General features: G+C 46.5%; 1 protein-coding gene and 1 long non-coding RNA gene across 6 annotated transcripts in view; one reads left to right on the top strand and one right to left on the bottom strand.

Annotated features, from left to right (window-relative positions):
- Nucleotides 1–19,573, top strand: part of DYM (dymeclin) — a 417,244-nt gene that overhangs the window by 396,565 nt on the left and 1,106 nt on the right. The gene's annotated exons all lie outside the window — the stretch shown is intronic.
- LOC129018807 (uncharacterized) overlaps nt 16,034–19,573 on the bottom strand; it is a 30,893-nt gene continuing 27,353 nt past the window's right edge. Inside the window, exon 5 of the long non-coding RNA XR_008495427.2 lies at nt 16,034–16,380. This is a non-coding gene — a long non-coding RNA (uncharacterized LOC129018807). The remainder of the gene's footprint in view (nt 16,381–19,573) is intronic.

Raw genomic sequence — 19,573 nt, 5'->3', positions numbered from 1 at the left:
GATATGAATTTTTGCATGTTTACTTCGAAGGCATTTTCATTATAAATGACAAATGACTTTTGAGGAGGATAGAATAAAAAGATTAGCTTAAAATAATTGAAATCTGAGAAGTTAATTTTATTGACCAATGAATAGGTTTATGAAGCATCCCATTTTGAAATCAGAAAATTTATATTTCCAAACTTGAATCTGCCTAAAAATGCCACTTTTCTAGGCATGGCAGTTGTTCTGATTAGATTTTGTATAATGTACATGGTTAGACTATCAGTTTCATGTAGGATTCTATACAGGTTTATAAATTGTAAACTCTCAGTATATAATAAATTAAAAATAAGAAGCCTAGTCCTTTTGGGAGTGACTGGTTCTACTGTCTCCCTTCTAAAGATAAAGTTATTTTCATTGTTTTTGCATACATGACTCTATTCAGATTTTTTCCCAATGTCTAAAGTGCTTCTTCCCTACCCAAAGTCACCCCTTTCTTTTTTGGGTTTAGAAATTATTACCTTCAGCCAGGCACGGTGGCTCACATCTGTAATCCCAGCACTTTGGAAGACCAAGTCAGATGGATCGCTTGAGGCCAGGCGTTCAAGACCAGCCTGGTCAACATGGCAGAACTGTGTCTCTACAAAAAATACAAAAAAGTTAACCAGGCGTGGTGGCAGGTGCCTGTAATCCCAGCTATCTGGGAGGCTGAGATGGGAGAATCGCTTCAACCCAGGAAGCGGAGGCTGCAGTGAGCCAAGATGGCACCACTACACTCCATCCTGGGCGACAAGAGCTAAACTGTCTCAAAAAAAAAAAAGAGAAATTACTACCTTCTCAGCAAAGCCTTTCCAACCACTTAGCAGCCCAGCTATTAGAGCACTTCATATTTTGAATTATCAGCTTGTTGTATGGTTGTGGCTGTCCCTTTAGAGAACGAGGTCCCCCCAACAGTGACTGCCCTAAACCACATTTAGTTTCTTAGTCCTGTAACAGTGTTTTTCATTTATATATTTCTTTAGTTCTGTTCATATATCTATTTACAAAATATAACTTATTTCCCAAGCTTTTTAGTAAGAGGGAAATGCTTTAGGCATGGATTTAAAAAAAAAAAAAGAAAGAAACCTGGTTTTTCTCTTTTGATTAATTCCTAATCTCGCGGTTTCACTCATCCTTCTCATGTGGTTTCTCCCTGGACAGACCTGTGTTAGGTGTGGGAAATTGGGCAGAGAATGTAATAATCTCAGTGGAGGGTTCTGTAGCAGTTGTTTTTTAACTTGCTGAATATGTGCTTTTTCTCTTATTTGTTCCTTTGTCCTAAAAATAGGTGTGCTTTAGTGAAAGTTCCAATTAGTAGGGTTCCATTTCCTGTAGATTTTGCTACACTGGAAGTGAGAGGTGGCTAAAAACTGATCATGGCAAAATATTCCAGACACAGAAAGCTCCTGCACGGGGAGTTGGTTGCCTTCTGCCCACAGATTAAGGCGTATTGCCTCATTGGCTTTCCAGATGGATTATAATCGCCTTCCCATCACGACATCCATCTCCACTCTCATTTTCAAAGGTGAAAAGGAAACAGGGTGGGGAAGAATCCCTGGGGTGAAATTTGAATGCACACTTCTGAAGGGGAGCGACTTTTTCTAAACTTTGTAAAGAGGATGACCCCTCACTGAAGTCAGTTTTTCTAAGCTGGAACCGTTAGCCCTAGTGTGTTACAAAGACTCCTGTTTCCTTTCCAAATAATTCAGGAGTCAGGTGGAGGAGAACAAATGGCAAACAGCATGGCCACCCGTGTGTGTTCTGTGCATGGCAATCAGGGCTGGGCACTGTGCCATTGGTGCAAAGCACCTGGAGTCAGTCTAGTCCACTTTAACTCTTGTCTCCGGAATCTTAAGGGCTCGTGGTTTTCCCTGAAACCTGTAGGAGGAAGCTTGCTGGCTTCACATTTATGGCAGGAGGACCAGAAGAGTCCATCAGTGGCTGCATTTGCAGGCCTCGGAGATTCCACAGTCAAGGCCTGGGGACTGACTAGGTCATAGTCAGCAGGTCCTGAGCTGAGCTAGATAAGAGTGTGCTTCCTTGACTGTGATCAGAAAGTTAATCGTTGGTGACAGTGAGTCTGCCCTTGTTCCTAAGCCATTGTTTTAGTTTTGTAAGATTTACAGGGCTGACAATCAGATTCAAATGTACAGAATAAATAAAACCTCCTTCCTTCAGAAATGTGTATTGGGACTTTCTCCCAGTCTCTGTCTCCTCGTTTTCTAACCTTTGAAGATAAAGGCAGGAGAATTATAATTCTGACAAGCCTTCCAGACAGCTTGCTTAATCTGGGCTATGAGGCTATCAGGCCCGGAGGCTTGTCTCTGCAGCTACTGCTAAACTGAACATCCAGGCACCATGAGGTCAGCTGCACAGAGACCCTTTCCCAGAGGCAAACTGGCTCAAAGAGACCGTATCAGAAAAATAAAGACTCATTAGGATGGAGCCAGATGGAGGATGGAAACAGAATTTTATTTGTCTGCTCTTTTGTTTCTAGGGAAAAACAAAAGCAACACAGGTCATTGGACTCTAAACATATGAAGTTTGACTATTGACAGAGGAAGCTCTTGGATTCATTTCTAGATCTCTTCCTTCCCAGCCCTGATTTCCTTCCCTTTCTGGGGAGAGGCAGCTGTGAAGAGCTGCCAAGTCTCTCTGCCCACTCACCCTGGTGGCACTGCCAGCTCTCCTCTGTTCCCACTGTCATCTTTGGGTCCTGGTCCTCAGCCCCCATCGCCTAGACCCTGTACTAGTCCCCCAGCTGCTCCCCTCCAAGGGCTGCTCCCCTCCAAGGGCTGCTTCCCTCCCATCCAGAGGGATCACATTGTTTCCCAAGTAGTCTCCCAAGAGCACGCTCAGGTCCTGGGCACATCTCTGCTCAGGTGCATGGAGTGGCCCCACTTTGTATGCAGAAAAGTCTAGGCTCAGTCTCAGCAGATCTCCATAAACCTGCCTTCCAAGCTATTTTCACATTCCCCCTCTTATTCTCAAACACACTGGCTGGTCCGTGGGCACCCTTGTGCTTTTCTGTCTCCCTGTCTGTGCTTCTGTTATTCCTCTGCCTGGGATGCCCTTCCCCCCACCTCCACATGCCCAAATCCTACCCTTTGTTTACAGACCACCTAGGTGCCTTCTCCTCCTTGAAGCCTTTCTTGAGGCTTCCAGTTTAATTTCTCCCTTCCCTGGATCCCCACAGATTACACTTTTTTGCACACTTCAGATGATCTTATCACCTCCTATCTTGTCTGATAGTTATTTTTGTACATGTTTTATCTCCATGTCTAGATTATGAACACCATGGTTCGGAGGCGCTGCCTCTACTTTTTGGTATCTTCTGTGGCAGTGGTTTCCATTGAGAAACCATTGAGATTTTTTTAAGCACAGAGTAACATGATCAGATTTTTATTATGGACTTTTTTGTTCATGCCCCCCTCACTACCCAGGAACTGCTCAGAAAGGGATGGTTCAAACCTTTTTCTCAGCCAGGCTTCTGAACAATTTCCCTGACTAGACAGTGCCTTACACTTCTCTCCTCTCCATCAGGACCACCCTAGGTGAACTATCTTGCCAGCATCCCCTGACTGTACTTTTCACAGAGTCTCTCTCTCTCTCTCTCTCTCTTTCTCTCTCTCTCTCTCCCTCCCTCCCTCCCTCTCCCTCCCTCCCCCTCCCTCCCTCCCTCTCCCTCCCTCCCTCCCTCTCTCTCTCTCCCCCTCCCTCTCTCTCCCTCGTTCCCCGTCCCTCTCCCCCCCCTCCCTTCCCCTTTCCCCCTCTCCCCTCGCCCCCTCTCTCCCCTCCCCCTCTCCCCCTCTCTCCCCTCCCCCTCTCCCCCTCTCCCCCTCTCTCACTTCTCTAAGCCACCCTGTGGCAGAGGGTACTGTTCCTCACTCAGCAATGCCTGACCTGGGGCTGCATGGCACACAGAGAGCCTACCTTCAAATCATTTATGTCCAGTAGTGAATGGAAACTATCCAAACCCATGTCCAGCCAGGCACTTTGTAGGAAATATACAGGTAATGCTGTAAGCAGGCAGGTACTGGGCACTGGAGAGGACCACGCAAGACTCTGGAGGGAGGGAAGCATCCGCACCAGCACTGTAGGAAATGGAAGTGTGGTGGGAAGGACATCCTGGCTATAAAGAGACCTGTCAGAAATGGCATGGAGGCGGGCATTTGCCTGAAGTGTGCAGGGGACCCCAGGGAGCTCACCTGGCAGAGGCTGATGGTTTGCTTAAAGGAGAGGAAGCAAATGAAGCTCAGACGTCCTGGGCACCCAGTTTGTGGAGAATCCAGAGTCCATACAAATCAGAACTGGCAATTATTACATTGTACTTTCTAACATTAGATTATGTTAGAGGATTGCTTTTTAGTGATTTTTTTTTTCATTTGCATTTATCTTAGCTCTCCAAGTAAATGTTAAAATCCTTAAGGGCAGGGACCATATTTCATATTTTTATTAAATGCTTTTATGATACAAAGGGTCACCCTATAATTTATTTTATTCTCATATTAGGTTTTCTTAAAGCAGGGTAAAACGTTCTTACCTGTTTAATTAGGTTAATATTTAAGAGTGAAAATATATAATGTCCAGAATTAGCATCAAACTAATTCAGAGGAGGGAAGTTGGGGTAGCTTAAATAGTGCCCATGAGTTAATGGCTTGTAGCTGGTTGATGGGCACACAGTGTTCACTGTATTATTTTCCCCACTTTGGTGTGCATGGATAATTTTGCATAAGATGTTGGGTCTCCGGTGGTACTGAGTAAGCCTTCAGCTTGCAGGACTCCCAGCACAGCCCCCTCCCTCATACCACCACACTGTGTAGCAGCCACCTGGGCCCCTAGCTGCCAGCTGAGCCCCTTGCTACAGGCCTGACCTCCGGAACAGCCAGGAAAACAGCTAAGGACCAACCATTGGGTTAGGGTCCTGTACAGTCACAGCTCAGTGATGCAGACCCATCAACCAGGTGGCAAAGATGACCATTATTTTGTATCACCATTGTGTTTGTTAAAGCACTAGTGATTATAGTTATAATGTAAATATTAATAAAAAGGAAGGAAGGATGCATGGGTGAGCAGGTCACCTTTTGTCTTAGTCCGCTGGGGCTGCTATAACCAAATACTGTGGAGTGGGAGGCTTATAAACAACAGAAACTTATTTTTCACTGTCCTGGAGGCTGAGAAGTCTAAGATCAAAGCACCAGCAGATTTGGTGTCTGCTGAGGGCCCACTTTGTGGTTCGTAGACAGCACCCTCTAGCTGTGCCCTTACATGGTGGACGGGACTAGCTGGCTGGCTGTGGTCTTTTCTATAAGGACACTAATCCTTGCAAGAGGGATTTAATCAGAAGTTTTATCTTGAAACATCTTTCTTCATCAGAAAGTGTTTTGTATGCACTTAGAGGTAGAAACCATAGAAGTGTATTTACAGTGTAAGTTTCTCTTTAAATAAGCACATCATTCTATCTTCCTTAAATCTGCTTTTTCACTGTACAAGTTCCAAAACTCAGATGTTGTCACCCCTTTCGTGCTGAGCATACATTAGTTCTCTGTAGGGGAAATTTAGAGTTTTCACTTTTTCTTATATATAACAAATTTTGATTTAAAAAAAAAAAAGGTATGTTCTACATCCTCTTGCTCTAAATAACCCCAAATATAAGTGTCTTATTATAGTATGTTGATTATTTAAATTTGGAATTTTCTTTTGAAAGATCCTTTAAAATGTTTTATGGGTGTTTCCAAGGTAACTCTCAATGTTGTTTAATTTTCATGCTTACAGTGTATAACAAATTGAATTATCTATCATTGGTCCCTTAAGAGATAAGCAGTGTGTCTTTCTTTATTGAAATATGTAAATTTGTGCCAGGCAGTGTGGCTCACACCTGCAACCTAAGCACTTTGTGAGGTCAAGGCAGGAGGATCACTTGACCACAAAACCAGCCTGGGCAACATAGTGAGACCCCATCTCTATAAAAAATTTAAAAATTTGCCAGGCATGGTGGTGCAGACCCGTGGTCCTAGCTACTCAGGAGGCTGAGGCGGGAGGATCACTTGAGCCCAGAAGTTTGAGGCTGCAATGAACTATGATCACATCACTACACTCTAGCCTGAGCAACAGAGCAAGACCCTGCCTCTGAGAAAAAAAAAAAAAAGAAAAAGAAAAAAATGTAAATTTAGCATAATTGGAGCCTGTGTTATAAAATATGAGTGCTTGCTCTTAATTCCTTGTTTTGGAAATGACTAGAGGTCTCCAAATGCTTCATCTACAGATGTTTTACTTGCCTTCTGGGGCATTGATTTGAAAAAAATCATGATAGAGAAGGGAAAGGTCTTGTATTTTCCAGTTGTCTTTTGGCTGTGAACCTTGTTCCAAGGCAGAAGATGGACTCCTTTGAGGTCCTTCTCTGGGATTGCTTGGAGAAGTCAGAGCAAGGTGCTAACAGAATCTAGCCAGCAGTTGTGCCTGGCCCTCACTGGGCCTCTCAGCCCTGCCTGTGCCACCTCAACATCATAGTCAGTCTTCAGCTCCAGTCTCCACCAGTCAGAGCAGACCTCATCAGCTGTAATGGTTTACAGATGAAGTAACTAAGTGTCAAAGAGGGACATGGTTTGTCCGAGTTTATTAGTGTCAGAGCCACCTCTAAAATGCAGACATCTTGAATTTTCCCTCCATGATACCATTCATAGCCTAAACGGGAGAGGTACATGGTAGTCTTAAAAGTTTACACTTCTTTTTCATGGTATTTATTGAAATTTCAAGTCATTGATCAGTGTGACAGTTGCCATGGGGAGCATGAAATGCCAGCTGCCTGCTGCTCTTCTGTCTTCCAGCCTGTCTAGGCTGAGGAGAGGAAGACAGCAGATGTCATGGTGGTGTGCCTGGTGCAGCTTCAGCTGTCAGACTAGGAACAATGGGGCAGGGTGACTCCTGGGCCACCACCAAACCCCCCACCCCAGTTAACATGTGGGGCAGGTGGGAATGAGCATGACTCCCAGCTCCCTTGCCCTGGCTCTTTCTGGCCCCATCGTGCCACAGGCCTGCCTGGGAAACACTATGCGTGCTCGTCTGTGGCCCTGCCTGAGCCAGCCCCTGCGCAGTGTCCACGAGAGACCTGGGCTCAAGGAGCAGCAGTCTGCGGAGGTGTCGAGTCCTTCCTCTCCGCGGTCTCCTTGTCTGATCGGTCAGCATCACTGCTTTGCCACCTCTGAATGTACTTTCCCTCTATCCTGCCCACGGTGTTATTGCTAGTTCATAAAGTTGTAAACTGTGAAACTGCTCCCTTCATAAGAAAATTACAAAAAAAAAAAAATTCAGATCACGTGGATTTATACCAGTGCAGTTAAATTTCTAGCCTGCCCCAAGGCCAGATCGAGACCCTATTTTGGATATGGTGAGCCAGGTTTTACATTGCTAACACACTGAGATATGAAACTTACGACCTATGCCTTTTTGTACAGGAAAGGGTAAAAGCAGGAATTGGGCCGGGCCATGGCTCAGACCTGTAGTCCCAGCACTTTGGGAGGCTGAGATGGGCAACAGATCTCTTGAGCCTCAGAGTTTGAGGCCAGCCTGGACAATGTGGCAAAAACCTGTCTTTACAAAAAATACAAAAATTACCCAGGTGCGGCCGGGCACGGTGGCTCACGCCTGTAATAGCAGCACTTTGGGAGGCCGAGGTGGGCAGATCACGAGGTCAGGAGATCGAGACCATCCTGGCTAACATGGTGAAACCCCGTCTCTACTAAAAATACAAAAAAAAAAAAAAAAAAAAAAATTACCCAGTTGTGGTGGCATGCGCCTGTAGTCCCTGCTACTAGGGAGTCTAAAGTGGGAGGATCGCTTGAGCCTGGGAGGTTGAGACTACAGTGAGCCGAGATCACACCAATGCACTCCAGCCTGGCCAACAGACTGAGACTCTGTCTTTTAAAATAATAATAAAACAAATAAAGCAGGAATCATGAATGAAAAAGAATAGGCTTTTATTAATGGAGATTCAATCTTTGTTTCAGCTTACAAATATGAATATTTTTACACTCATTAGCCCTCTGTGAAGATTCTCCTCTCCTCAGTGGCATGTAGCCTGAGAGCCAAATCCTGTTTGATTTCTGATCACATCACCTGTCCCTTGCTTATTAGCTTTCTCTACTTTGGTTTTGGAAAACAGTTTCAAGTATTCTCTTTCTTTTCTACTCTAACAGTGTCAATGAAAATGGCCTGTCTTCAGTGGCTTTTAGGGGCTCTGTGGCAATGCTAGCAGAAAGCAGGGCCTGAGCCCATTTGGTGGCTCTTGAGTCTCTGAGTTGTCTGAAGAGTCCTGCCTCCATTTCAGGAAAGTGGGAGCAGAGGGTGACAGCTGAAGAGACAGGAACGACTTGAGAAACCCCAAAGTTTCCTTCAGCCTGCACCTCCCCCAGCCCCCTCATTACTCACTTCCCCTAGCCAGGCTCACGTGGCTGCTGGGCTGAGTCGCCTCAGCTGCCGTGGCAGCGTCACCACCTCCATCCTCACTGGCCAGCAGCGGGGAGCCGTTGTTCCGTTAGAGTCAGCCACTGGTTGCTTGTTCATCTTTTGGTGTGAGCCCTCCCAGGAAATTTCCTGGAACACTGGAGGGAAATATTTCTTCACCCAGCCTTTCCAGGCTTCAGCTCATCATAGTCTTTGCCTTCCCATTCTCACAAAGGCAGGGAGACCTTTGTCCAAGAAAGGGAATTCAGGTTACTCACCCACAGCATGCTGCTGTGCTTTTGTTTAGCATTCTGCCCATTTGGCCCTCAGCATTTTGGGAAGCTTTGCAGCTTGGCGTGGGGCTACTAATGGGCAGGATCCCACGCAGTCTGTTCAGAACCTCAAAGACAGCATCACTGCTGTGGGTTAGGAAGGACTCTTGGCACCTTGTATTCAGATTCTGTCTCTCATTAGTATCATCATCTTTGAAGACAGACAGCAGAATTCTCCACTTTTGCCCCCATCTCCTACCTTGGAATCAAAATATTCTCCTACTCCCAGCCTCCTAAGTAGGAATTGATTTGCATCAGGCAGTTTGACTCAGTAATGTAGTCAGCCTTCCTGAGGAGTTGACGCGTAGGCAACTTCACCTGCTGCCCCGCAGCTGATGGCTTTTAGATCACGAGTCTCTGTCCTCCACCTGTCCCCTGGACTCTAGGCTTCTCAGGTGAACAGGCTTCCCTCAAGGCTGCCTCCGTGCCTCCACCCACCTTTCCAAACTTACCTCTAGCCACACCTCACTGCAGGTCGGCCCCAGAAGGGTGCTGTCAGCCTCTGTCTGCTCCAGAGGGTCCCTCCACATGTAGTTCCAGCACCCCCCACCCCAGCCCTGTCTCCACAAGTCAGAACCCTGCCCACACACCAAGGCAGCAGGAGAGTCTGTACCTTCCCACCAGCCCCCAGAAAAGAGAGAGAAATTGAAAACCGAAGATAAAGTCTCTCTCCTTTCTGTGAATCCCCTTAGCCTGGGTCTGTGACAGAGGTCCTACCAGGGACATTTGCTCAAGATTCAGACTCAGGGGGGCTTCCAGTTCTAGCTAATGATACGATGGTTTGTGGAGAGCTTGTCCCAAGCATGGGGCTCCACTTTATATCCTCCATGTTTTCCCGAAGAGTCTTTTCGCCCTTGCTTACAAAAACTGTTAGTGTCACTTGTGGACACTCCACAGTGGTGAAACCATTTCCTGAGCTCAGGATCCGTGTCTGCCAACCTTGTAAGTGTCCCTCTTGGGTGGTAACTTAGTGCCCAGAGACCCCCTGCCCAAGTCCCTCTGTGTCGCCAGCCATGGTGTTCCTAGATATGCAATGTGTTGCAACTGTCTTTTGAGCCACTCTCATGATGGGCTTCATAATTTTAACTTTGTATTTCTTAACTTGTAACTTCTAATAAGTGGTCCTTTATAATTTTCTGTATTTTAAATTTAGTTCTGGCCCAGCACAGTGGCTCACACCTGTAATTCCAGCACTTTGGGAGGCCAAGGCGGGCGGATCACCTGAGGTCAGGAGTTCAAGACCAGCCTGGCCAACATGGTGAAACCCCATCTCTACTAAAAATACAACAAATTAGCCGGGCGTAGTGGCGTGCCCCTCTAATCCCAGCTACTTGGGAGGCTGAGGCAGGAGAATCACTTAAACCCGGGAGGCGGAGGTTGCAGTGAGCCGAGATCGCACGACTGTACTCCAGCTTGGGTGACACAGCCAGACTCCATCTCAATAAAGAAATAAATAAAGTTCTTCATTAATTGTAAAATTAACATAAAATGAAACTTTTCCACATTCATTGCTGATGTTATTCATAGACCAGTGCTTATCTTCTTTTTGTTAAGTTATAATATTTGATAGATTTGTCACTCCCTCCATTACACTTGGAAGAGCCTGCACTTCAGTCTTGATCAACAATTTAGCTGAACTGATGATTCATTATTTCTCCCAGAGTTTGCTGTCCAAGCCCACCTAAAACCTCCTGGCCCCAGTGTTCACCAGAACTACCTGGGAGAGCATCCTCCGGGAGCACCACCTACCTCCCATCCTGGGTCATGCTCCCTGCTTGTTCTTGTTTCCTCCCGCTAACTGACACACCCTGTTCAAGGAGCAGAAGTTATTCTTCTCTTTCCTCTACAGCCAAGCAAATGCCTCCTGTTTAGCTGAAGCCCACCAACATTTGGTTTAAGAACTCATCATTGACGAACTAAAGTTACACAGCAATAGGGTATGGGGGAGGAATGATAGTGAGGCTACATAATCCCCAAATTTATCCTTCACCCCCGGAATTAAAAAAAGAATGTAAATGCGTCCTCTGCTATTTTATGACAGGATCTCGAAACCCATGTAGTTTTCATCTGAGCAGGATTGCCCACCACAAGCCCTGCACATGCTGTCTGTAGTCACTAACCCATCACTCCTGACCTGCGCCATCTGCCAACAGTTACTGGTCTGCCTTGCGACCAGCAATCTCCCATTTCCTTGTCTATTCAGAGGCTTAATATGGTCTTGAATTTTTTTTTTCAATCTGCTATGTAGCTATTGGATTTTAAATTGTATTAGACTCTCTGGACCTGTGCCAGGTGCTTGCTAGAGTTTCTGATGCTATCTTATATCATCTTTAGGTGGAAGGGGAAAAACTCCATTGAACTTTCGTGGTAATAAAATTATTGCAGTTGTGCCCTCCATCTGTTCACTGAACTTCCTGTGGGTTTTCACCAGATCACATGACTGACAGCAGAGACGGCTTTCAGGATTTTGGTCTGCTTGTTGTACCCAAATCTCAACCACCAAACCAGACCCTTGCTTTGTCTCTGAGCTGGGCGTCCGGATGTCCCACTGTGGTAGGTTGATTCACTGGAGCTGATAAAAACATTCCAGCCAAACTTGAGAGTCTAGCATTACCTCTGGCTCCGAAAATCAAAACAACAGGATTGCTGTAAAGTAGCTTTGGACTGAGACCAAGCTACAAGCTTGAGGGATGAGTTTTTCTCCTTGTTGAGCTGTGTCACAGGACAAGTATCTCAGAAAGAGAAGCGTGAAAGCCAGGGGCTCCTCACCAAAGTAGCCTGAGCTTGAGATAACCAGTGCCCTGCCCTGTGCCAGCCAGTTTTAGCTGAATTCCTGCCGTAACTATGAGATCCAAGCCCCCTGATCCTTCCCAGGCACCTCCTCTGCTTTCCCAGAGCTTTAGTCTAAGTCCTCAAAGCACATTGACCTGAGAGTCACTAGCTAGAGGCCAAAGGGGTTCTGAGAAGCCCAAGGGAGGGGAGATGTGGGCAGAGAAGAGCCAGACAGATGTCGGAGCTAAGAGGGCCTGGCGATGCCTGAGCAGCCGGGGCCCTGGGCCACCAAGAGGGTTTGTTGGCCATGGCAGAGATGAAGACACTCTCAAGTGAAGAAGTTGGACTTCCCTTAGCCTCACAGGATGGCATCATTGTTCTCTACAAAGGGACATAAAGGAAAGAGTGACCTTTTCTAGGTTGTTGATTTGACGTTCAGACTGACATTTCTTGGACTCAGTCCTGACAAAATGTGTCCCCAGTGTCCTTAGTGCTAAATTAAACCTTTTGTCTTTCTTTTCCTTAGTACTTTAGACTTCTAAGACATCTTAGAGGGAGGAGCACATATTTTTAAGAATTGCTATTTAAGTCTCAAACCATGCTGGCTTTCTCTATAGGGAGGTAGATGGACAGGTAGATTCAGAGAGGGGTCAAATTAAATTCAGCTCGGGCCTACCCAGGTTGACTGAATAACATTCTCAAAATTCTTTTATGATTTATGCCTAGTGTTCACCCTTTTAAAGTGTTCCCAGGCACTGCCCTTACAAACAACTCCCTTCAGGAAAAAGGAAGCTCCTTACCGTGTGCTTCCAGGTGTTTACTCTGTGTAGCCAGTCCTGGAGAACATGCATAAATAACAGAGTGTGATTCCCCTTTCTGAACCTTTTAGGTGCTAGTGAAAAGTTCCAAGCAAACAACCCTAAGGAACAATCTCTCTGCTCCCTTGCTCACTGTGGGAGAGGAGCTGGTGCTCTGGTTCGGGGAATGCGCAGTGCTGTCTGCATGTTCAGGTTTTCCAATAATGGCCGTGTGTTCACGCTGCTCTCTCTACCCGCTCTTTCGGTCCCCCCATGACCAGTAGTGCACACTTGGGAGACAGCAGTTTGGGAACCCAGTCTGTGGAGGGGACCAGGCCTTCACTAGCCAGCACAGATGGGGGCAGCGCCTGGAACCTCAGCCCACTTAGCTGGGAGCTCCCAGGCCACAGAGCAGCTCAACAGCAGCTTCAAGCTTGTCTTTGTTTTCAGCAGTTGGGAGCCTTAGCCTTTAAAAATGTCTATTGTCAACCTCCAGGACATTCAGATACCATCTCCAATGCAAAGTCTAAGTAGAAATCAACAAATGCTTGACTTCAGGGTTGCAGCTGAACCCAGGCCCAACCCATTCAACCCTTTCTCCAACTGAACCCTGCAGAGCCTAGAGGCATGGCAGGGAATACACCTTTAGACCTTATTGGTCTAAACATAAAACCACATCTCATAAAACCACACCTAGTCAGAATTGGAAGGAGCTCAAAGTTCCTTCATTTTTCACAAGGCTAGAAAACTGAGTCCTGAGAAATGCTATGACTTGCCGCAAACTGCCCAGTTTGCCAGCTGCTGAGCCAAGACAGAGCCAAGGCCTCCTGTCCCCAGCCTGTGCTCACCTGGTGATCAACCCCATCACTCACAGTGAGGAAACACGGCCACAAAAGGTTAAGTGAGTTGTTGGTTAGGAGGATATTGAAGAAACATCTGAAGCTCATTATTATTACTTGAAAGACATGAAAACCTAGTGTCCACGTTGGCCACAGACATTTTAAGGGCACACTTAGGTCCCTTTTGACCCTGGGGAGGCTCCAGAGGAAAGGCCTGAGCTTCGTTCAGCTTCTGGCTCTACCATTCACTGCTGTGGCCTCTTTTTTATGTGACTTATTCTTTTGGGGCCTTGGTTTTTTAAATATCTATAATAGAGTTAATAATACCTGTGTCACAGGATTGTTGTGCAGATTTTACGTCATTCATTCATTCATTTAATTCCTCATTCAGCAAACGTGTCTTAAGATGTCAGTGACATGCCATATGCTCATAAGATCCCTGCCTTCTTAGAGCCGGTATTTGTTCTAGTTGGGGAAACAAATGGTGCACAAGTCAACAAATAAATAAGAGAAGCACCAATTGCACTGAATGTTGTGAAAGCAATAAGCCAGTGAGCCGAGAGAGGCCACTTTTGTTTTTTATAGGGTGGTCATTAGTGAAGCAGGAAGTGCCTGGTACATGGCAGCTCTAGCCAAAGTCATTTCCACTGAGCTTCCTACTGGGCTGTCTCTGTGAACTTCAAGCAGAAGGCTTCATTCCTGGTCAGCCACAGCCCCCGCAGCCCCTTGTGGCTCAGGGAGTTAGCTGCCATGCTGGATGTTGTTGAATATGCTGCACGATCTTACAGGAAGATGGTAAACACCTAGGTCACATACATTGCAGAAGTTACCCCTTCTTAGATGGTAAACCCTTCTTAGTTACCCCATTAGATGTCAAAAGCCTAATGTCACATACATTGTAGAAGTTACCCCTCTGGACCGGGCGCGGTGGCTCATGCCTGTAATCCCAGCACTTTGGGAGGCTGAGGCGGGCAGATCACCTGAGGTCGGGAGCTCAAGACCAGCCTGACCAACATGGAGAAACCCCGTCTCTACTAAAAATACAAAAAAAAAACTAGCCGGGCATGGTGGCACATGCCTGTAATCCCAGCTACTAGGGAGGCTGAGGCAGGAGAATCGCTTGAACCCAGGAGGCAGAGGTTGCAGTGAGCCGAGATCGCGCCATTGCACTCCAGCCTGGGCGACAAGAGTGAAACTCCATCTCAAAAAAAAAAAAAAAAAAAAAGAAGTTACCCCTCTGTCCACCTTATCATAGCCATAAACCCACTCCAGGGCCAATCTTCTCCCCTCCAGCTGAGCCTGACTCTGAGACAGAGAAAGAAGGCAGTTCTTCAGCACCTGCCTTCTCTTACTGAAACAGCTTTGTTCTTTAAAAATGTTGATGAAGATGAGCTCAGTGCCTTTAAGCCATTTGTCAGCACTTGTGTCTGGTTTTCATGCAGGGAGGCGTATTTCTATTATTAAGAGTCAGTTGCCAAGTGAGAAGTATCCATTTGGGTGCATAAAAGAAATGGGCTTTTAAGAGAAATGGTCTCTGTAATCACGTCTAAAGACTAGACTTCGCTATGACCAGGCCATAGTAAACATCATAGTATGTCTAGTCTTTAGGTTTGATTACAGAACATTGTAAGAGCATCCCTTATACTTGCATGTCATTTTAATGTCAGTAATAATAGCCAACATTCATTGAGTACTTACTCTGTGGTGGGTACTATACCAAGCCCTTCATGTGGCTTATCTCATCCGATTGTCAGTACAACTCTGTGAGGTAGGAAGGATGGTTACATTCCAAGCCTCAGAGTATAGTAAACCTTAAGAGCCTGATCTGAGCAAGGATGTGAGACTAGTCCAAGGTCACTCAGCTAATAAGGACTGGCCTTTTAGCTCTTGAAGGCTGGGACCCCATGTATCCTAGTGGCTGTATTTTTAGTCCTGTGCTTACTATACACTAGGCCATCAGTAAGTATTTACTGAGTGAATGAATGGGAAAAGATGGGGCTGAAACTCAAATTATCTGCCTGCCTTTGGAGTTGCTTTTTCTAGTTGTTTCAAAGATGAAATGAGTAACTATATGTAAATTCTTTGAATATGCCTGCCATATAATAGGTAATCAATTGTATTAGCTATAAATGCTAGGTGTAATCTCAGAATTTATTATTTTTATGGAGAACTTCTATGGAAATAATGATTGATCAGCTTGAAGAATAACTTCATAATAAAATCTACACGTCTTCTCTTGACAGATAAAGTTTATACTATTTTATACCATTTTTGTGTACTATCATATGCTATATACTGGATGTTCCTGAGATTTTGTTTGCAACATTTGAAAGCCATAGTTACTACCAGCCACAGAGTGTACTTTCCGATTAGAGGAAAGATCTCTGTTGCTGAGAGATGTCCTGTGCCTTTGTGGAGGGTGAGATGAGTTATTGTTTCAACATCAACTTGAGGCATTTTCACTTCTGGTTGTACCACGTAGTGGGAAGGATAGTCACGGGGGTGCCAGGTATTTTTCCCAGATCCTCTTTTGCAGGATTTAAGGGCAGTCTTTGACTCATTACTCCTAGTGGAATAGTCATCAGTTTCCCCAAAGCCATGAGGGCAGGAAAACTTACTGCCAGCCCATCAACTTAGTAGCAGCTCTTGCCTAAGTTTCTGTAATTCAGCTGGAAGGAATTCTTCTGAGAGCAGTTTACAGTTTATTGGTTTTATTTCCCATTCCACCCTTCTTAGAGATGCGGAAAGCAGCCTTGCATAAGCTGCCTCACAGCCTCTCCTAAGGCCTTCATGGGAAAACCCCCACGTAAGTCACTGAATGGAGAAAAGCTTTCACATCTTTGAGTCATTTTTATTTCTAACAATGAGAAGTGCGTTTTAACAGCGACATTACCACATAGAAATGTAAGATGTTACTATTCCAACGAAAACAAGCCATGGGGGGACTCTGCACCCCCACCCAGCCCCTCTCTTCTCTCTGAGTCCGTGTGAGGTTTTCTAAAGTTTGAGGCTGTCCTAAGAACTAGGATTTTCGTCTTCATTATCATGGGTGAGTTTCATTTCTTCTTCACATAGCACCACAGTCCTCTCGTGATTATTGCCCTCATGTGGTTCTTTTTTTAAGGACCAGCAGCGTGCTGAGCTCTGCGCCTCACACCCAAAAGGGTTTCATGGAGCCTAAGAGAATCAAATTTAAGGATGAAGCATTAGGGTGGCCAGAACTCTGATGTCACTTTTCAAACTAACTTTGCACACAGTCAGACCCACGCTTTAAACCTGACTCCACTCCAGCAGGCTGCACAACCTTGCACTGGGCACTTAGCCTCTCTGAGCTCCGATTTACCTTCTCTTCATGGGGTTGGCACTGGCCTCAGCGGGACATTTGGTGACTGACCAGGATGCCATGGGAGCTTCAGACGGCATGATGTGTGGGGAGCGTGGGTTGGTGGGAGCTACTTGTTGCCCCCCTCTTGCTACAAATGCAGATTTTTCACAGAAAAGAACATCATCGTGTTGATACCTCTAAGACACCTGATTCCATGACAAAGACTTCCCTTTAAGCACCCACATACCTGAGAACCCCATGTCAGGCTGGAATCAACACAGTGTATGAGGAGGCTCCCAAACTCTCCAGGCCCTAGGAGACCCCCCACCAGCAGTTAGGGAACACCCAGAGAGCACTGTGCAGGGCAGGTGGGGCGCAAGGGGACTTCAGGAGTGGACGAGGAGGGAGTAGAAAGCTGGGGGCCTTAGGTGTCAGCTGAGAGGAGGGAAAGAATAAAGAAAGAAAATAAAGCTGGGGCCTCATTGAACTCTGGCTCGTGTCAGCAAGTGCTGGAAGTGGTGCCACATCCTGAGCTGATCAAACTTTGTCAGCCAGACTGAGCCAAAGAGCCCAGCTAAAGAAGTCCCCTCCATTGCAGTCATGAACAACATCATCAGCAGACACTACTTCCAGCCTGTGCTGATGATGGCAAAGAGCTGGAAGGAAGCACTGATGGTCTGAAAAGGCACAGGTTTCATTGAACTGGAGTAGTTTTGGAAAGGGGACTGCAGTGTGGGGGTGCAGGGCGTGGGAAGATCTAGGCCTAGGTAGTGCTAGAGCTTGGCGTCTATTTATTTAACAGTCTAGTAGCCACAAAGTGGGGAGCTGCTGATCACTGAAGCCATAGCAGATGGGGGCTGTGTGTTGAAGTTACATCAATGGCCAGAACACCCTCCATTTTAGGAATCCTTACACACTTTTTCAAGACGTAACTCTTGCTGCAAAGTCTTTGCTGCTTCACTCTGCTCCTCTCTGATCATTCTGGAACTCTGAAGATCCAGCACTTAGATGTTTTTAGTTGGTTTTCTTAAATTTATTTTTCAAATTTAATTTTTTGGTTTAATTATTTTTAGAGACAGGATATCACTCTTTGGCCCAGGCTAGAGGGACTGGCATGATTCTAGCTCACTGAAGCCTCGAACTCCTGGGCTCAAGCAATCCTCCCATCTCAGCCTCTTGAGTAGCTACAGACATGCACCATCACATCTGGCTAATTTTTAAATTTTTTGTAAAGATAGGGTCTTGCTAGGTTGCTCAGGCTGGTCTTTAACTCCTGGGTTCAAGTGATCCTCCTGCCTTGGCCTCTCAAAGTGCTGGGATTACTGGCGTGAGCTACTATACCTGGTCCAGATGCTTTTAGTCTTAATCACTGTAAATGTTATTTTAAAATTCTTGTTACTGTGTGTGTGTCCGTGTGTGTGTCTATGTGTGTTGTGTCTGTGTGTGTGTGCATGCTGTGTGTCTGTGTGTCTGTGTCTGTGTCTGGGTGTGTCTGCATGTGAGTGTGTGGGTATGTTTTGTGTGTTGTGTGTGTGTACGTGTCTGTTGTGTCTGTGGTGTGTGTGTATACGCATGTCTGTGTGTTGTCTGTATGCGTGTCTGGGTGTGTGTGTATTGTGTGTGTCTGGTGTGTGTGTGTGTGCATGTTTGGGTGTGTTGTCTGTGTCTGTGTGTGTTGTGGGTATGGATGTGTATGATGTGTTTGTGTTATGTGTGTGAGTCTGTGGTGTGTGTGTCTGTGTGTGTGTCTGTGTGTTTTATCTGTGTGTGCGTGCCTGGGTGTGTCTGTGTGTGTGTCTATGTGAGTGGTGTGTATGTGGGGATGTGAGTGTGGGGGGGGGGTGTGTGTGCACATGCAGCTCCTCTACCTGCTCCTCCCCTTTCCTAAATATCTTAAATCCACCCAGCTAGCATCATCCTAGTTCAGGCCTGTTTCCCCCTTCCCTGGACTAGGCTCCTGCCCCTGCCTGCTGCACCGTGTCCTCCAGTTCTCCCCACTGTGATGGGAGCAGCCACTGCACAGTGCCATTCCCATGCCGTAGCCTTCAGGCCCTTCAGAGGCTTCCGGGACCTTATGTGCGGCTCCCGAGTCTGGCCTCTGCTCCCCGGTGTGTGCTCTTCCCCCACCCCCTCCTTAGCCTCCAGCATGCTGTGCCTCCTGCCTCACACCCAGGCCTTCCCCGTGCGGGGCCCTACAGGGGAGCTCACCTCCCCTTCGTCTGGCTGCCACCTCCTCCCTTCTGGCTCCTTGTCCTCCCCTGCCTTGCTGCCCTGTTATTATTGGTTTTTTGTTGCTGCTGCTGCTGTTTCTGTCTCTCTCCTCCATGAAGATTTACCTTCCATGAGAACAGGAGCTGGGTTTGGCTGCCGCACCCCCGTATCTCTAGGCCCTCGCCCACACAGTGACTGCCTGGCACCTGCCAGCAGATAGTCAGTAGAATGAAGAATGAGTGAATGAACAAATGAATGGACTCCCATAAGAAGGACTAAATTAGATAATACATACAAAGCATCTACAATGTGTCTGGGACATAGTTGGCCCTCAATACATGGTTGATTGCTTCATTGATTCATTCACTCATCAGTTTATTAAGTGCCTGGCTAATATCCTTGGGGATGCAGCAGCTGACAAAACAGATAAAAACCTCTCTGCCCTATGGGCCATGCCTTCTAGTATAATATAATAAGTGCGGCTGTGGATGCATGTGGGGAAGTGTGTGGTTTCTTCTCTTTCTCTCTTTCAGCCCCCTCTTTCTCAGCCTTCCACCATACTCCTCCTCCCAGGACCCTGTCCCCTCTCTCCCCACCCAACCTGGGACAAGGGTCACCAAGCTGCGGCCACTCCTGCCAGCGACACCTTGGCAAAGGAGAGGCCCAGGGGCCTTGGGTAGACTCTAGCCACTCCTCAAGCTGCTGAAAGTGGAATCACTTCCTCTGCCCTGGCTGGAATAAATAGGCCAGGAATAAAAGTAGAAAATCAGAAGCCCAAATCCCAGTGATGTGCTAAAACGCAAGTGCCGCCTTAGGCCACTGAGCTGCACGACT

The sequence above is a fragment of the Pongo pygmaeus genome, chromosome 17, assembly GCF_028885625.2.
Source record: "Pongo pygmaeus isolate AG05252 chromosome 17, NHGRI_mPonPyg2-v2.0_pri, whole genome shotgun sequence".
NCBI classification, from domain to species: domain Eukaryota; kingdom Metazoa; phylum Chordata; class Mammalia; order Primates; family Hominidae; genus Pongo; species Pongo pygmaeus.
Note: the sequence above shows the minus strand (reverse complement) of the source record. Positions and strands in the feature narration are given on the sequence as shown.